Source organism: Rousettus aegyptiacus, unplaced genomic scaffold, assembly GCF_014176215.1.
Source record: "Rousettus aegyptiacus isolate mRouAeg1 unplaced genomic scaffold, mRouAeg1.p scaffold_m13_p_5, whole genome shotgun sequence".
NCBI classification, from domain to species: domain Eukaryota; kingdom Metazoa; phylum Chordata; class Mammalia; order Chiroptera; family Pteropodidae; genus Rousettus; species Rousettus aegyptiacus.
The window spans coordinates 3496940-3511379 of record NW_023416308.1 but is presented as its reverse complement, the minus strand read 5'-3'; the positions used below and the strand labels follow the sequence as shown (position 1 = coordinate 3511379).

The 14440-nt window shown below is 65.7% G+C and overlaps 1 protein-coding gene across 10 annotated transcripts in view; it reads right to left on the bottom strand.

Moving 5' to 3' along the window:
- PITPNM2 (phosphatidylinositol transfer protein membrane associated 2) overlaps positions 1 to 14440 on the bottom strand; it is a 116400-nt gene that overhangs the window by 57933 nt on the left and 44027 nt on the right. Inside the window, exon 1 of one of the 10 annotated variants that reach the window (XM_036221916.1) lies at positions 9712 to 9815. The exons of 4 other annotated variants lie outside the window; for them this stretch is intronic. The gene's annotated coding sequence lies outside the window, so the exon portion shown is untranslated. Of the gene's footprint in view, positions 1 to 6314; positions 6653 to 9711; positions 9816 to 14440 lie in introns of those variants that run through there. 5 more of the 10 variants (XM_036221921.1, XM_036221915.1, XM_036221922.1 and 2 more) reach the window with 5 other exon arrangements.

Below are 14440 nucleotides of genomic sequence, written 5' to 3'. Positions count from 1 at the left end.
CGCCAGCCGGAGGGTGGGCCTGGGGGTCTGGGGCCAGTCCTGCCACATCTCCTTGGCTGCTCTTGGGTGGCGGGGGGTCTCCGAGTTTGTCCTGTGGCTGTCGGAAGGGCCTGTCCATCCCCGAGACTCACACAGGCTTGGACCTCAGGGGACAGCAATGTTCCCTGCGATGCCCACTCCGCGAGGGCCTGGGCCACCTCCCCGGACAGGACGCTCGCTCCCCCCGAGGTGCCCCAGGAAGTTCTCACACTGAGCACTTTGCCCCCCCAGGGCCTTGGTTGGCTCCTCAGAGCCACGTCCAGCTTAGGTCCCCTGGTGGCTGCCACTTCTGCTCGGTCCTCTCCGTCTCTCTCCACAGAGGCAAAGCTGCCCTGACTGGCAACGGCGCCTGAGGCTGCAGGGGCCCCCGTCCTGCCTCCTGGGGCCAGTTGCCAGCCCACTGCTACCCCTGCCAGTGCAGCGGACCTGCCCGTTAACTGGCGACATTCTGCATGCTGGGCGTAGCAGGTGGATGAGCAACCCGCCCCCCCCAAATTCATCTCCACAGGGAACCTCAGAATGTGACCTTCATTGGAAATAGGGTCTTTGCAGGCGTATTGGTCAAGGATCTTGAGATGAGATCGTTCTGGATTCAGGATGAGCCCCAAAGCCACTGATGGGTGTCCTTGTAAGAGGAGAGGACACTGGCCATGTGGAGATGGAGGCAGAGACTGGGGTGACGAAGCTACAAGCCGAGGGACGCCTGGGGCCACCAGGAGCTGGAAGAGGCAAGAAGGGGTTCACCCGCGAGCCTTCGGAGAGAGCGAGGACTCGCAGACACCCTGGCTTTGGAGTTCGGCCTCCGGAGCTTGAGAGAACAAGCGTCTGTCCTTCTCAGCCCCTCCGTGTGTGCTCATCCGAGCAGCGGCCCCGGGAAACTCACACACCGGGAGGCAGGACACACCCCGAGCGGACCCCCTGGACGTTGGCTTACGTCCCCCTGCTCCGGGTGCCTGTGGGAGAAGAGCCCGCAGCATCCCGGCCAGGACGGTGACCCTGGCGCCCGGGCAGGCCGGCCCAGCCCGGGCGGAGTCCTCGGACGCTCCAGCCCTAGGCGAGCAGCCAGAAGCACTCCTCAGGTGCAGCTCTAACCCAGAAGCCGCAGGCTCCCCAACGAGAAATGTGTCACCCCGCCCCTCAGCTCAGCACCCCCTCCCCGTCTCCGTTTTTAGAGAACCTCTCGCTGTGGGTGGGAGCTGTAGGACTGAGGACAGGCTTCCCCGGCTCCTGCGGCGGGCATGAGCCCAGACAGCTCGGCCCCCGCAAACCCCTGGCTCCCCACCGCCCCAGCTCCGAAGGCGCTGCTGTGGCAAGGGACGGGGTCAGGGCTGTCTCAGGACGGACAATGTCGGAGCATGAAGGGGGCCGAGGTGGCCCGGTCCAGCATTTCAAACCGAGGCACAGAAATGCAGATTCTTGGCCCTCCTGCCTGGGGGACGAATCCGGGCCTCTGTGGGAGGTTACAGGCATGCATTCCAGGAGGATACCGGGAAGTCCCCCCACAGGGTCAGGAAAGGTGGCCTGGTTCAACCGCTCTGCAGGTGGAGAGAGCGGACAGGGAGGCTCAAGGCCACATGGCGGAGCCAGGGCTAAATCTGCCTCCTCGGGACAGGGCTGGTGTGGGCCCCCCATCGGATGGCCCAGCTCCCCACACTCAGAGCTCCGCTCCCCGGTAAGGTGGCCCGGCGGGCCCAGCCGCCTCCCAGGGGCCGTGCCCGGCCGTGACGTTGCTGCAAGCTCGCCCTCGCGCTCGGGCCCCAGGTCGTGTGCACGCCGTCCCCGAAGGCCTGGCCGGAACGGCCGCTCGGTCAAGGCGAATATCTGTTATAAACGATTCGACGTCCACGCTCTGCCCTAGCCGGGCTGTCTGACCACAGGCAGCTTCCCCGCCCCTGTGTGACAAGGAGTCTGGTCCCGGGCCTTGGCCGCTGCACAAGGCCACAGCGAGACGCGACCAGGAAACCAGATGCATCCACGTGGGAACTCTGCACCCTGGTACCGACGTGGCCATCGAGTTTTCACTGCAGGACCAGGGATGGACTGAGGGTCCAGGGCAACAAGACCCGGCCAGGGGGCTGCTGGTAGACGGGCCAGGGACCGGGCGAGTGTCCCGCGGGGAGGCAGGCGGGTGCCAGGGGCTCCCCAGCAGGGTCCACCGCTCTCAGGGGTGTGACTCCGCCCCCCGTCCCACACCACGGGGACTGGGCCCAGGCTACTGGGCCACAGACCACATGAGTCAGCGCTCCCTAGGCCCCGAGGGCTGGAGCAGGTGGGTCCCTGGGCCTCCCCGGGCCTCGCTGCCCCAGCTCTAGTGGAGGGTTTGAGCTAGACCATTTCCACGGGCCCTAGGACCTTGTGGGCAGTGACTCTGTGCCCTCGGGGTCCCCCCGACAGGTGTCCCTTCTGTGCGCTCCCTGCCCTCCCTGCTGAGGGACAGGCCTCCTGCAGTGCCCAGGCTGGACAGCCCGGAGGAACACGACGCTCGCCAGGCCAAGGCCGGACCCCTTCCATGGAACCCCAAGTGGTCAGATAAGAGCACAGCTGCCCGTCAGACGGAACGCTCCCCTCCCGGGAGCCCTGGGCGGTGCCTCTTCCTTGGGCTGGACATGGCAGGCCAGACACGGGCAGGCCGGAGACAGGGAGGCCGCCGCCCCTCGGAGCCCTGCTTTCTGAACGACCTGGCAGGGACTGAGCCTGGGCTGGCTGAGGGTGTTGGCCCCAAGGCCCCTGAATCGACGTGCCCCTCCAGGCAGCCACCCGACCCTGGCCAGCCGTGGCCGGGACCCGGCCTGAAGGACGATGCTGTGGCCGGGACTGTGACCGCGCCAGCGCCGGCATCACTCAGGGGGGACGCCACCCTGGATGACCTTGGCACGCCGAGCCTCCGCTTCAGCCCCACACGGGAGGAGGGCCCCACAAAGGATCACCTTGTCACAGAGCTCCCTCCGCGGGCCAGGCAACAAGGTCCCCATGCCCGGCCGGGCAGCCTGACAAAGCCGCTCACGGCCTCGGGCTGCAGGAACGCGGCGTCCACACGAGACAGCAGGGAGGCGCCGTGCCAGGGCCCAGGGCCACAGGCAAAGTGAGGGCGCCGCCCCCTCCTTGTCCCCTACGTCCGCACCCCAGGGCGCTGGCCCTGGCCCTGCTGTGCAAACAGGAAAGAGCCTCGGGGAGGCCAAGGGTGTTCCCTGAGGGTTCGCGCCAGGCCCGAAGGCAGAGCGGGGACGGGGACACGGTCCCCTGACCCGCCTTCACCCTCTGCTCTCCCCGAGCGAGCGGGGTTGCACCTAGGGGTGTCGGAGACAGGCCGAACGCTCCCAGCGCCCCCTGGGCCACCGTCTGTCCTGCCTGCCGCCCTCTGAGCTGCTTCAGAGAGGCCACGGCGAGGAAAACACCTCTTGCTATGGCGACAAGGTGGGGAAACTGAGGCACGGGGTGGGCGGCGGCTGTGCGGTCGAATGGAAGAGAGCCTGTTTGGGAGTGCGGTCCGTCCATCGCTGCCGAGCCCGGCCTCGCCCGGGCGGGCCGCGTGGCACAGGGCCCGGCCCGGTCTCCACTCCCTCCAACAACCGCTCCAGGAGCACAGGGGGCCGCGTACCGGAAGGGACTCTCAGGAGCCCGGGTGGCAGGGGGGGGCCACGAGGCCGACGGAACCAGTGCATACACAGCTGCCAGTTGGACCAAAGTGAAACCAGCGCCCCGTCAAGAAACCGACTTTCTCCAGGCCGGGGGCAGGCGGCAGCCTCCGCCTTCTGGAGGGAGAGACTCAGACCAGCAGACCGAGGCCGTGGGGCAGGCACCCCGGACCTCCCACCCATCGCCAAGGCCAAAGAGGGAGCTGGAGGGAGCTCGACCTCGGAGGACCTCACGTCTACCACGAGCCTCGCTGTGACAGCCTGGCCGACGACCCAAACGGTCCCAGCCCACGGCGGCTCCTGACCCTTCCAGGCTGGCCAGCCGTTGGGTTTATTCCATGGCTGCTTGTCGGGCCCCCAAGGCACAAACCCTCCTGTGTTATGTCATTATTCTGTCCACCTTTGGGGAAAGACCCTCAAAGGCCTAAGTGTTTTTTTTTTTTCCTTTCACATAATCTCTAATTCACGGGGAAAAAAATGCAAAAAAAACCACAGCAGGAGAACTCTCAAGGACCCTCTCCCCAGAACCGCTGGCTTCGCCGCGGCCTGCTCCCCACCTGTGTGTGCATCTATCAGCACGTCGTCTGCACAGGTGGCCCCCGATCTAGGGCGGTCCGCCTTGCGATTCGTCACCTTGACGACGGCGGGACAGGGAGACCATTCGGCAGCAGCTGCGCTCCGAGCGGCCGCGTCTCCGTCTTGCCCTGGGCTGGCGGTGTGCGGCGCGATGGCCCCCGAGACCCAGGCATGGGGAGCAGGCTCGGCGTGAGACGACTCGGCGTGAGACGACTCAGCCCGACGTGCGTGCCCCGCGGGCGCGTGAGGCCGGCCGGGCTGCGCCGCGGCGCTCGGCGGGGGGCGCGCATCGGATGCGGCCCGACGTCCGGCTTAGGCGGATGCCCTGGGACCTGACCTCGTCGGGCGTCGGGAACATCTGCAGCACCGGCAGGTGCGCCGTCTGCTCTGAACCGCCACCGTCAGGTACGGGATTGTCATGGTGACGGTGTCGCCGCCTCCCCCCCAGATGCCAGGCGTGGGGTGCGCTGCCAGGCGCCCTCACACCCCGCCTCCTCCTCGCTGAGGGGCGCAGAGCAGGCGGGGCTCTCTGCAGACTCGGAAACTGAGGCACGGCTTCCTCCTGCACCGAGCCGCCCACACCGAAGCCCTCGGCGTAAAACAGACAGTCCCCGCCCTGCAAACCGTGTCCCCGAGGACAGGACGACATCGTAACAAACGTTAAAACGCAGCGAGCCGGCTGCTCCCACGGCGGGGGTCAGAGGGCAGGGGGGCGGGGGGCGTCAGGCCCCAGGCGATGGAGAGTCTGCCCCGGGCGCGACCCCGGGAGGGGGTGGGCGGCGAGGGGCTTCCCCCCGCCCCCGGGGCCCCGGCAGCCCCCTCCTCCCAGGCCGGCTCTTCCCTGCTTTCCTTTCTCTCCTCGGACAACTGAGATGAATCAATGTCTAGCGGGTGAATGAATGAATGAGTGAGTGAATGAGGGAGAGACCTGAGTTCTGGCTCTGCCTCCCCAGGGCAGGGTACTCCACTGCTCTGAGACTCAGTTTGCCCACGTGTAAAATGGGACGAATTGTTCAATTAGACGAGATTGGTGAAGGTGCCTCCGAGGTGGGCAGTAACATCCCGGTTTAGAGTTTGCTGAGCTGTGCTCTGAGAAACGAACCAGAAAATGGGGAGAAACAGAAAGCAAAGCTAAAGATGCTGAAATATGAACACTGTGGGGAGGGTACACACACACACACACACACACACACACACACACGCACGCACACGCACCTTGCAGCTCAGCACATCTCAGACTCAGCGGTCTCTCCTGGACACCTCCCGGTCCATTTGGCCGGAGACACTCCGAAGCCCAGCCTGGCAAGCTGGCCCCCAGGGGCTTGCCCCACGGACACAGAGGTGACCGCCCCCAGCCAGAGTCGGGGCGCGAGGGGAGCTGCACGGGAGAGGAGCGGTCTAAGGGAGGGAGGCGGCCCTTTCCAGAAGTGGGCAGGAATGGCCTGTCACAGGCAGGCGCCACACCGAGCCGAACAGCAATGCACAGGAAGGACGGCCGTACGATCTTATCAGGCCGGGGGACCGTTGATCGGGGGCAGAACGCCGGCTGCTAGGTACGGGCAGCCCTGACGGCAGGAAGGAAAGCGTGTGTGTGTGTGAGTGAGTGAGTGAGTGTGTGTGTGAGAGAGAGAGAGAGAGAGAATGCATGTGTGTGCACATGTCGGCGTGTGTGCCTGTGTGCTGGGGACATCGCAAGGCAGGCAGGGCACAGCCTAAGGTTCCCAAGCCTCTTTCCTCCTGCGGTTTCCTAAGCCGATCATGTCGTGAAAATGAAGACCCCGCCACCAATGGCTCTGAGCTCAGAACTGGGCACGGGGCTGGGCGGGGGCTCAGGCTGGGCCTCCCTGGCTGTCCCGGTCCCAAGTCCTAGAGTCCCAGATGCCCAGCCTGGCAGCCCGTCCTGAGTGGTGGACGCCAGCACGCTGCCGGCCGGCACCCAGGGGAGAAGAAGTCACACTGCCCCTCTGTGGGCCTTGGGAGGTCTGTCTGAACCGTCAGGCTGCCCTCCGCGCCCTTCCCTGAATCCCAGCGCGCCCTCGGATTAAAGAAGAGAAAACCACTCACCACCTGAACGCCGGCCAACGTGGTGATCAGCCTGCTTTTCCTGGAATGAGCTCCCCACGCTTTCGCCGGCTTGGAGCCATCGGCAGCCCGGCTGCCACCTCCGACCTGCTCTCACACCCTCCGAAGCGCTCTACGAGGCTTTCAAGTAAGTCACGGCTACGCGGAATCACAGCGAGAAAGGAGGCTGGCTCCTTGTGCTGGAGGACAGGGAGGGAGGGGGCTGGCACGGAGCACTCAGGAGTCGCCTGGGATGAGAGCTGGCGGGTTGGCGGGCCGTGCCTCTCCCCTCCTCCACGGCCAGCCCTGCTCTGCCTTCCTTCCGACTTCGGGCTCGCCGGCCGAACACACACACACACACACACACACACACACACACACACACGGTGTCGCCAGAAGCAGCCCCCGCCCTGGCCGCACGGGAAAGACCCCCGGGCACAGCGCCCCCCGCGGCAGCTGTGCCCGGCCAGCCCCCCGCGGACGAGCGCTGCCACTCATGGGGCTGACCTTTGACGCGGCACATCAGATTTTCCGTTCGCCAGCAAACCAAACAAAACCGGTGCACTGCCTCCCCACCCTTCGCACGACTCGTAAACCCATCAGAATGTACAGCAAACCAGGCAAAGTCCAGACGCGCCTAATGTCATTAAGGAGCCTGCACAGAGCCCAGATGCCGGGGGCGGTGGGCGGGGGGGGGGGTCTTGCTGACAGACTCCAGCCTCGAAGCAGAGGCAAAAACCAGACACAGCGCAGACCTCTGCAGACGCGGAGGCATTCTTCTCATCCTGCCCGACAGGAACCCATCTGATTATCAAAAGGAAGCGCGAGAAGGCAGGGTGGGAGGCAGCTTCAGAGCAGCGGGGCTTTGTGGGGCGAGCAGCCGGAGTTTAAAGGGGCCCCGCTCCCCAGACCGGGGAGGCCTGCCCCGGGCCACCTCCGGGGCTGGTCCCGTTGTGGAAGCACCTGTCAGGGGTGTGGTGCCAGAATGGAATCTGTGCTGGTCGGGCGCCCGTGAACCTGACTCTGAGGCGTGTACCTGAGTGTGGACACTCCCCGGCCGTCACAGGCCCCCGGGCCGGGCCCCGCGCTCAGAGTCGAGGGCCGCGTCCCTGGGACCTGCACCAAACTCCGTGAGTCAGCCGGGCCACTCGGCGCTCCTTTCTGCTTACGGCCCACACGCGGCTTCCTCTCAGATTCCGATCAGACCTGTGGCTTCCAAGAACTGGGTGCTAATTCTGTTCCTTTTGGGCCTCACTCGCCATCAACACAGATGTTGACGACGAGGGGCTCGGGTCCCTCCAGGAAAGACATTCAGGGGCCACTCTGGCCGCCAGGCGTGGAGATGGGCAAGGCATGACTGAGAACGTCCACTCCCTGGGCAGCCGTCTGAAAACCCTGCCTGAACCAGACTCCGCCGCGGGGCCGTCCCGAGCAGACGATGACGGGGCCGCTCCGCCTGGAGCCAGGCAGCCCCCGATCCTCCCCGCTCCATCCTCTCGGAAACTCCCAGCCCCAGGGACAGAACGTTGCCCAATGACTGTTTTCAGGTGAGACAGGATTAGACAGGGAGACCGGCTCCTGACCTGACCCCCTCTGGGGTGCACATGCATGCCTCTAAACGCACCCCCACCCCTGGCAGGCCACCGGCCAGGAGAGCGGGCTGTCCCTGCTGTGTGGGGAAATGGAAGGGGGGCACAGACGGCGAGCACCCAGGTACCGGGGGGGGGGCCGGAGCCGGGCTCGCAGACGCCCTGGGGGAGACCCCCGCACCCGAACTTGGCTGTGCCCCGTGGAGCTCCGGGTCGGGCCGGCCTCTCCCTGCCTCTCTCTCTCTCCATCCCAGCTACTCAGAGAAAACAAGCAGCCCACGTGACCAGGACAGAGCCTTCCTGCCTAATAAACCCGACCTAAGGCTGTGACGGTTTTAGTAAAGAATTACCTTTCAGGAAGAAAACGTAAGGACGGGGAAGAGGAGGGACAAAGTGTGAGAGCCGGGAGCTGCAGGCTGCAGGTGCGGGGCCGCCCCCCATGTCCCCGGAGGCCCACCGAGCTCCCCATGCTGACGGTCTCAGGGCGCCGCCCCTGGCTCGCAGCTCTGCCGGCAGCCCATGCCCGGAGCAGGAGGACGCACGAAGCACAGAGGTCCCCGAGGTCCCCGGGACCCACGGAGGCTGGATGGGGGACCGGAGAGCCCCGCCGGCAGGGATGGAGGAGGAAGGAGGCTGAGAGGAAGGGGTGGGGAGAGGAGAGGGAGGGAGGGAGGGAAGAGGGAGAATTGATTCTCTCTCCTCCACTGGGACCACTGAGCGAAGTTGCCATGGAGAAGGGGAGCCGTTGGCACAGCCCAAGGCGGGCGGAGGATCCATATGCCGGAGGGAAGGCGTCAGCGAGAACCAGCCCCCTTCCTCCCCCACGCCAGGCCTCCGGGCCGCAGCGGCCGGGCTGGGACCGGCCCGACCCAGTGGGGCAGATGGCAGCTCCCGGTCACCAGGAGGGAAGCGGGGAGGGGCAGGAACCTCGGGGTTTGCGCACCGGGCTCACGGCCTCCATCGCCCTCCACGAGGGCCCCGAGAGCCGCGGGAAGGCCAGAGACGCTGTCTCCCGCCTGGGCGACCCCAGGCCTTGGGGATGCGTTTCCCACCTCCGCCTGCCTCCCCCGCTCTGAAAATCAGACTCTCCAAACCCCGAGTCACAACTTCCCATGAGATCCCGCCACACTTCGCAGCCTCGGGAATAAGGGGTGTCCACCTGTGTGTGGGCTTTGGCGCCCGGAGCCACTGAGGCCGGAAGTGGAGAAGGATGGAGTGGGCTCCCCTGGCCGTGCCAGGCCCCCTCCCCGCCCGCCCCCCGGGCAGACAGCGCTCCCGTCTGTGCCCGGCCCGGGCTGGGTGTCCACCCGCCCGCCTTCAGCTCTGCTGCCTCCTCTCCCCGCAACCCCAGCTCCAGGACTGGCTTTTGTCACCGGGCCCGTGGGGCGGTGACAGTGAGCAGCGGAAGTGGGGCTGGGCAGAGAGCGGTCGGCCTGAGCGGGGGCCTCGGTTTCTCCTCTTGGGGACCACGCGACGGCGGCAAGTCCTGGTGGCGTCTTTGGGCCTCCGTCCCTCATCGCAGACTGGGATCGGCCCACCGTCTCCCAGCCTGCAGTCCCGGGCCCTGGGGCCAGCGAGGGGCCAGCGAGGGGGCGTGGCTGTGGACCACTGTCCCCTCGGGGGACGGGGATGGAGCGCGGCGGGCAGCAAGCAGCACCCAGCTGCCCCCGCCCCTTGCTCGCACACCGGGACAGGCCTCCAGCAAGGCTGAGGCCAGCTCCAGAGGCCGCGGCCTCGCGGCTCTGACGAACGGACCTGGGGGCGGCCCCGGTGGAGCCCCGTCTCCCCGGCCTGCACCTCGAAACTCTCACCTTCACAGTCCTCTCCACGCTCTGGCCCCGGAGCTCTATCATGCGAATGTTCGAGCATGTGGCAAAGCTGAAAACACTTTACGAGGAACCTCCGCCGGCAGCCGCCTGGACGGACCAGCCCCTGCCACTTCCTGCGGGGCGGCGGAACACAGAACTAAGAGTTGCCACTTGAACCTTTCTGAAGTGCACACTTCAGCAGCACTTAGCACGTTCACAAGGCTCGGCCGCGGCCACCCCTTCCAGTTCCAGAACGCCGTGGCCGCCCCGCGGAAGCCCCGCCCCCCACCTCCGCGACCACGGATACGGCACTGTCTGTATCTGAGACTCGCCTGTCCTGGACACTCCCTGTCAGCGGACAGTGACCTGCCGGGACTGGCTCTGTTCACTCGGCATCGCGTGCCCGAGGTTCGGCCTCCACGCGGGGTGTCGGGGCCTCGTTCCCGTTTACGTTGATACCATTCTCTCGCTTTCAAAATGTTTCTCAGAGCCCGCCAACGTCCCCCGGAGCCCCTGTAGGGAGTTTGGCCTCCGAGGCCCAGGCCCCAGGGACCCCACACCGAGCGTTGGTCCCCACCTTGCTTTCTCAGCAAAGGGTCGCTCCCCACGGGAAAACCGAGCGTCCCGCCGGAGGCACAGGTCCCTGGGCGCGTGTGGCCCCTCTGTCCTGAGGAGCAGCCCGCGGGTGCGCACCAGCCCCACACCCACACTGAGCCCCGCGGACCTGGGGTCTCCCGCCCTCTGTCCCTCGCCGGCTGCGTGACTGGGGAGTCCCTCCACTCCCTAAGCCTCAGCTTCTGCGTCTGCGATGCGGGGCGACAGTCTTGACCTTGCGAGGTTGCTCTGGAGGTGAGACCGACGCTGTCCCATGGAACTTTCTGGGAGGACAGGCTCTCTGCCTGTGCCGTCCGGTTCGGCCACCGCTGGCCCCACGTGGCTACTCAGCACCTGAGACCTGACTAGTGTGACCGGGAGATGCAGTTATGAATTTTCTTTCACCTTAATTTAAAATTAAAGAGGCGAATGGGGTTCGTGGTGACCGTCCTGGACAGAGCTGCTCTGAGGACGCATGGCCCCAGCCCGGCCCCGGCCCCTGGGTCCTTCACGCCTTCCTTCCCCTACTTACCCCTCAGCGTCCGGGCAGTGGGAAAGGCTTCCCGGCCCCCAAGGTCCCTTCTAAAAGGACAGAGGGCAGCTGGTTGGGCTCTCGGGGGACAAGACTGACTCCGGCTGCGGGATGGGACGGGCTTGGTGGACTCCATACGACGTGGGTCGCGGAGCCGCTGACCTCTCCTCCTGCCCCCACCGGCCCAGAACCCCGTTTCCCCAGCAACTCCTGAGGCCATCCCCGGAATGTCTGAGCAGGAGCCACGGGATGGGGACAGGCCCTCCCCTGCATCCGGACGCAGCAGCGGGGACCGTGTAGCATGCGGAGGGTCCCTGGGCCCCGGCCGGGCTGTGTGGCTGGTGTGGAGCGAGACCTTCCTGCCCCCAAGCCCCACGCCCGGTCTGCACTGAGGTACAGACCTGGTTCCTGTCCGAACGTCTCGCTTCGAGGATGTACCAACCCAGGCTCAGCAGAGCAGATGCAGAGCTGGGGCGCAAGCCCAGGCCCCCCAACTCCTGGCCAGGCCTACATAGGCCTCCTGAGAGGCAACTCTGGGACAGGCCTGGGTCCGAGGGGGGACAGCCCACACTCCTAGGAGCTGTGTGGCTTCAAAGCCCCAACAAGCAGGAACCGAATGCTGGCTAAGCCATCCCACCCCAACCCGCCCGAGCGGAAAAAGGAGAAGCGATATCTGGGGAGTGGCGGCTGGGGACTCCAGAAACACCTAAACAGGACCACAGAGAGCCATGACGTCCATCACTCCGAGCAGAAGAGCAGGTGCGGACCACCCGCAGCTGGCCACGCTCTCCCCAGCTGACGCCCCGCCCCGCAAAGCCTCGCCTTTGTTCCCTGCATGCTCCCTGCCGCCCTCCCCCGAACGGGCGGGAGGGTGGAGGGAACCCCTTCAAACCTCCAGGATGTCCCGCCCCGCCTCAGAGCCCCGAAGTAGCCGAAGTAGCCGGGTCTCACCCTGCTCGGCGTGAACGCCTGGAGGCCCCGCCCTGCCTGCCTCAGGAGGCTGTAGCTGTGTCCCCGCTGCCCGGGGCGGGGTCCCCTGCCCGCAGCCTCCGCTCCAGCGGCCCTCGCGAAGGGCCCTCGTACCGCCTTGGCGCGTAAGGCCCGACCCCAGCCCCGGGCCTCCCCGGCCCGCGCTCGTCTGCTGCGTGGCGCTGATCCTCACCGAAGGACGCAATGTGCTTTTCTTCTTTCTTCATTTTTACTTTCTTGAACTGTGACCTACAATAACATGCCACGGAACGAACTGCCACCGAACAGCACGCCACGGAACGGACCGCCGCGCCCCATCCTAAGCATGCAGTTCCGTGGCGCTGAGCACGTTCGCGCTGTTTCGCGCCACGATCGCCACCATCCGCCTCCAGGACTTTCTCACCTTGCAGAAAACACTGACGCCCCGCCCCCCCCCGAAACGCTGACTCCCCAGCCCCTGGCCCCCACCACCCCGCTTTCCGTCTCCGTGAACTGGACTGTTCGGGGCACCTCATCTAAGTGCGATCACACGGTATCTGCCCTTTCGTTTCCGGCGTATTTTGCTCAGCCTTCTGAGCCCATCCGTGGCATCACACGCTCTTTTTTAAAAAAAATGTCTCTCCCACGGGAATGGGGGCCCCGTGAGGGCGGTGATCCGGGCCGCGGGATTCACGGTGGTACCCCGGGGCCTAAAAGAGCACCTGGCAAACAGCGGCCATTGAACGAATCTTTTGAATGAATGAATGAATAATCGCGTGAATGAATGAAGACTTCGTAGAGGTTAGGATCCCTCAGGTGCGGGCCGCGGATCAGCTCCCCGCGATGGTGGTGACCCTGGCACATAACGCGAGTCCCAGGCCCACCGTCCAGAGAAGCGACCCACTCAGAGCTGCAGGAACCCCCCCCCCCCGACGCACACCTGATGAGGGGCGCCCCCCACCCGACGTGGCAAGTCCGTGGGAAGATTATTACCCCGGACGGAGTCCCCAGCCGTGTGCCCTGGAGCCTCGCAGCGGCCCCGTGCAGGGACGGGCAGTGAGGAGAGCCGGAGGAGAGCGGGGGCCTGGGACGCCCAGACTCCGCGGACGGAAGAGGGGGGCGGCCCCCAACAGACAGGGTGGGGCCGGAGCGGACGCAGACTCTGCTGGGGCGAGAGGCCTGCAACCTTGGCGGTCCTCTGCCCTTCACCTCTCCACATCCTGCCTGGCTATTTATAGCCACCTCCTCTCCGAGAACTCATTTACCCATGTTTCGGGGCCAGACAAGCGCAAAGGCGGACCCTCCCCCACCGTCCACACACACGCAGCGAAACTGAGGGGCGACAGCACTCCGGCCAGGCCCCCGGTGCCTCGCTGCCTGAGTCAGGGCTCCCAAGGCCTCGGGTGGCTCCCCCTCGCCAGACTGGGGCGCCTCAGGGCAGGAGGCGTCCGCAGCGACGGCAGCAGCCCAGCCAGGCCTCAACTGGGGTTGCTGGAAGACGGGGACCCCAAAAGGGCCCAGACCACCCCACGGCTCCTCCCTGCTCCGGGAAAACAAACAGCTGTACCTTTAAATAATTTGGCCCACGGATACAAAAACACATTTGCGTGTCGAAGCTGTTTGCAAGTTCGGTTATTTTTAGGGTGAACCCAGTTGCCTCCCCTTGGAACCGGATGAAGCCCAAGAGGCACGTACTCACTTTTCCCAGATGGGGGTCCCGGTGCCGTGGCCTGGGAATGAGAACTCCAGCGGGAGATCGCGGGGCGGGCGGGCGGCACGGCCCCCCACACGGACGGACGCCCACCGGCCAAGGCAGCTCTGCGGGGGTCTTTACCATGTTCCGCCGCCCACCTGGATCCAGAAAGAGCCCCCTGACCCCAACCCAGCCCCAGGTCACGAGTCAAAGGGAAGAGAGCTCCAGGCAAGGGCTGCCTCAACTGAGACAGGCCCAGCAAACGGACGTCGGCTGCTGACAGTTTCTAGAACAGGCGGCAATTAGAGCAGGTTTTTCTCTCCCACTCCCCCTCCCCAAAACAGGAATAAATCAGCTCTACCAATTTCCCAGCTAATGATTTCCTCCATTAAATTAAGAAGGAGAAGAAGAAAATGTTTTTTTAAATGGATTACCAGCCCTGTGCTTTCAGGGGCCATGTGACCTGTCAGCTCCTCTTAAGCCCTGATCCATCAAAGTCCCTTAATTAATATTTAATAAATAAAAAAGTCATAGTCCGAGAAGCGCCCCTCCCCCGCCTGACCCTGGTCAGTCCGGGACACAAGGGCCAAGCTCTGGGCCGGCTGGGGGAAGCCAGCGTAATCGGGCCGGAGAGAGTCAGTGCCTACGAGCCATTTCACGGACGACGGGGACGCGTCTGAGACAGGCCATGGGAAGCACAGTGGCAGGACCCATGGAGGGGATCGCCCCGGAGGGCCCCGGGGTGCCTCGGCGTCCAGGCGCGGCCCGGGTGAAGCCAGGAGCTGCGCGGCCGGGGACTCGGGGGACTCAGGGCCAAGCGGCCGGGGACTCGGGGGACGCGGGGCCGAGCGGCCGGGGACTCGGGGGACTTGGGGCCGAGCGGCCGGGGACTCGGGGGACTTGGGGCCGAGCGGCTGGGGACTCGGGGGACTTGGGGCCGAGCGGCCGGGGACTCGGGGGACGCG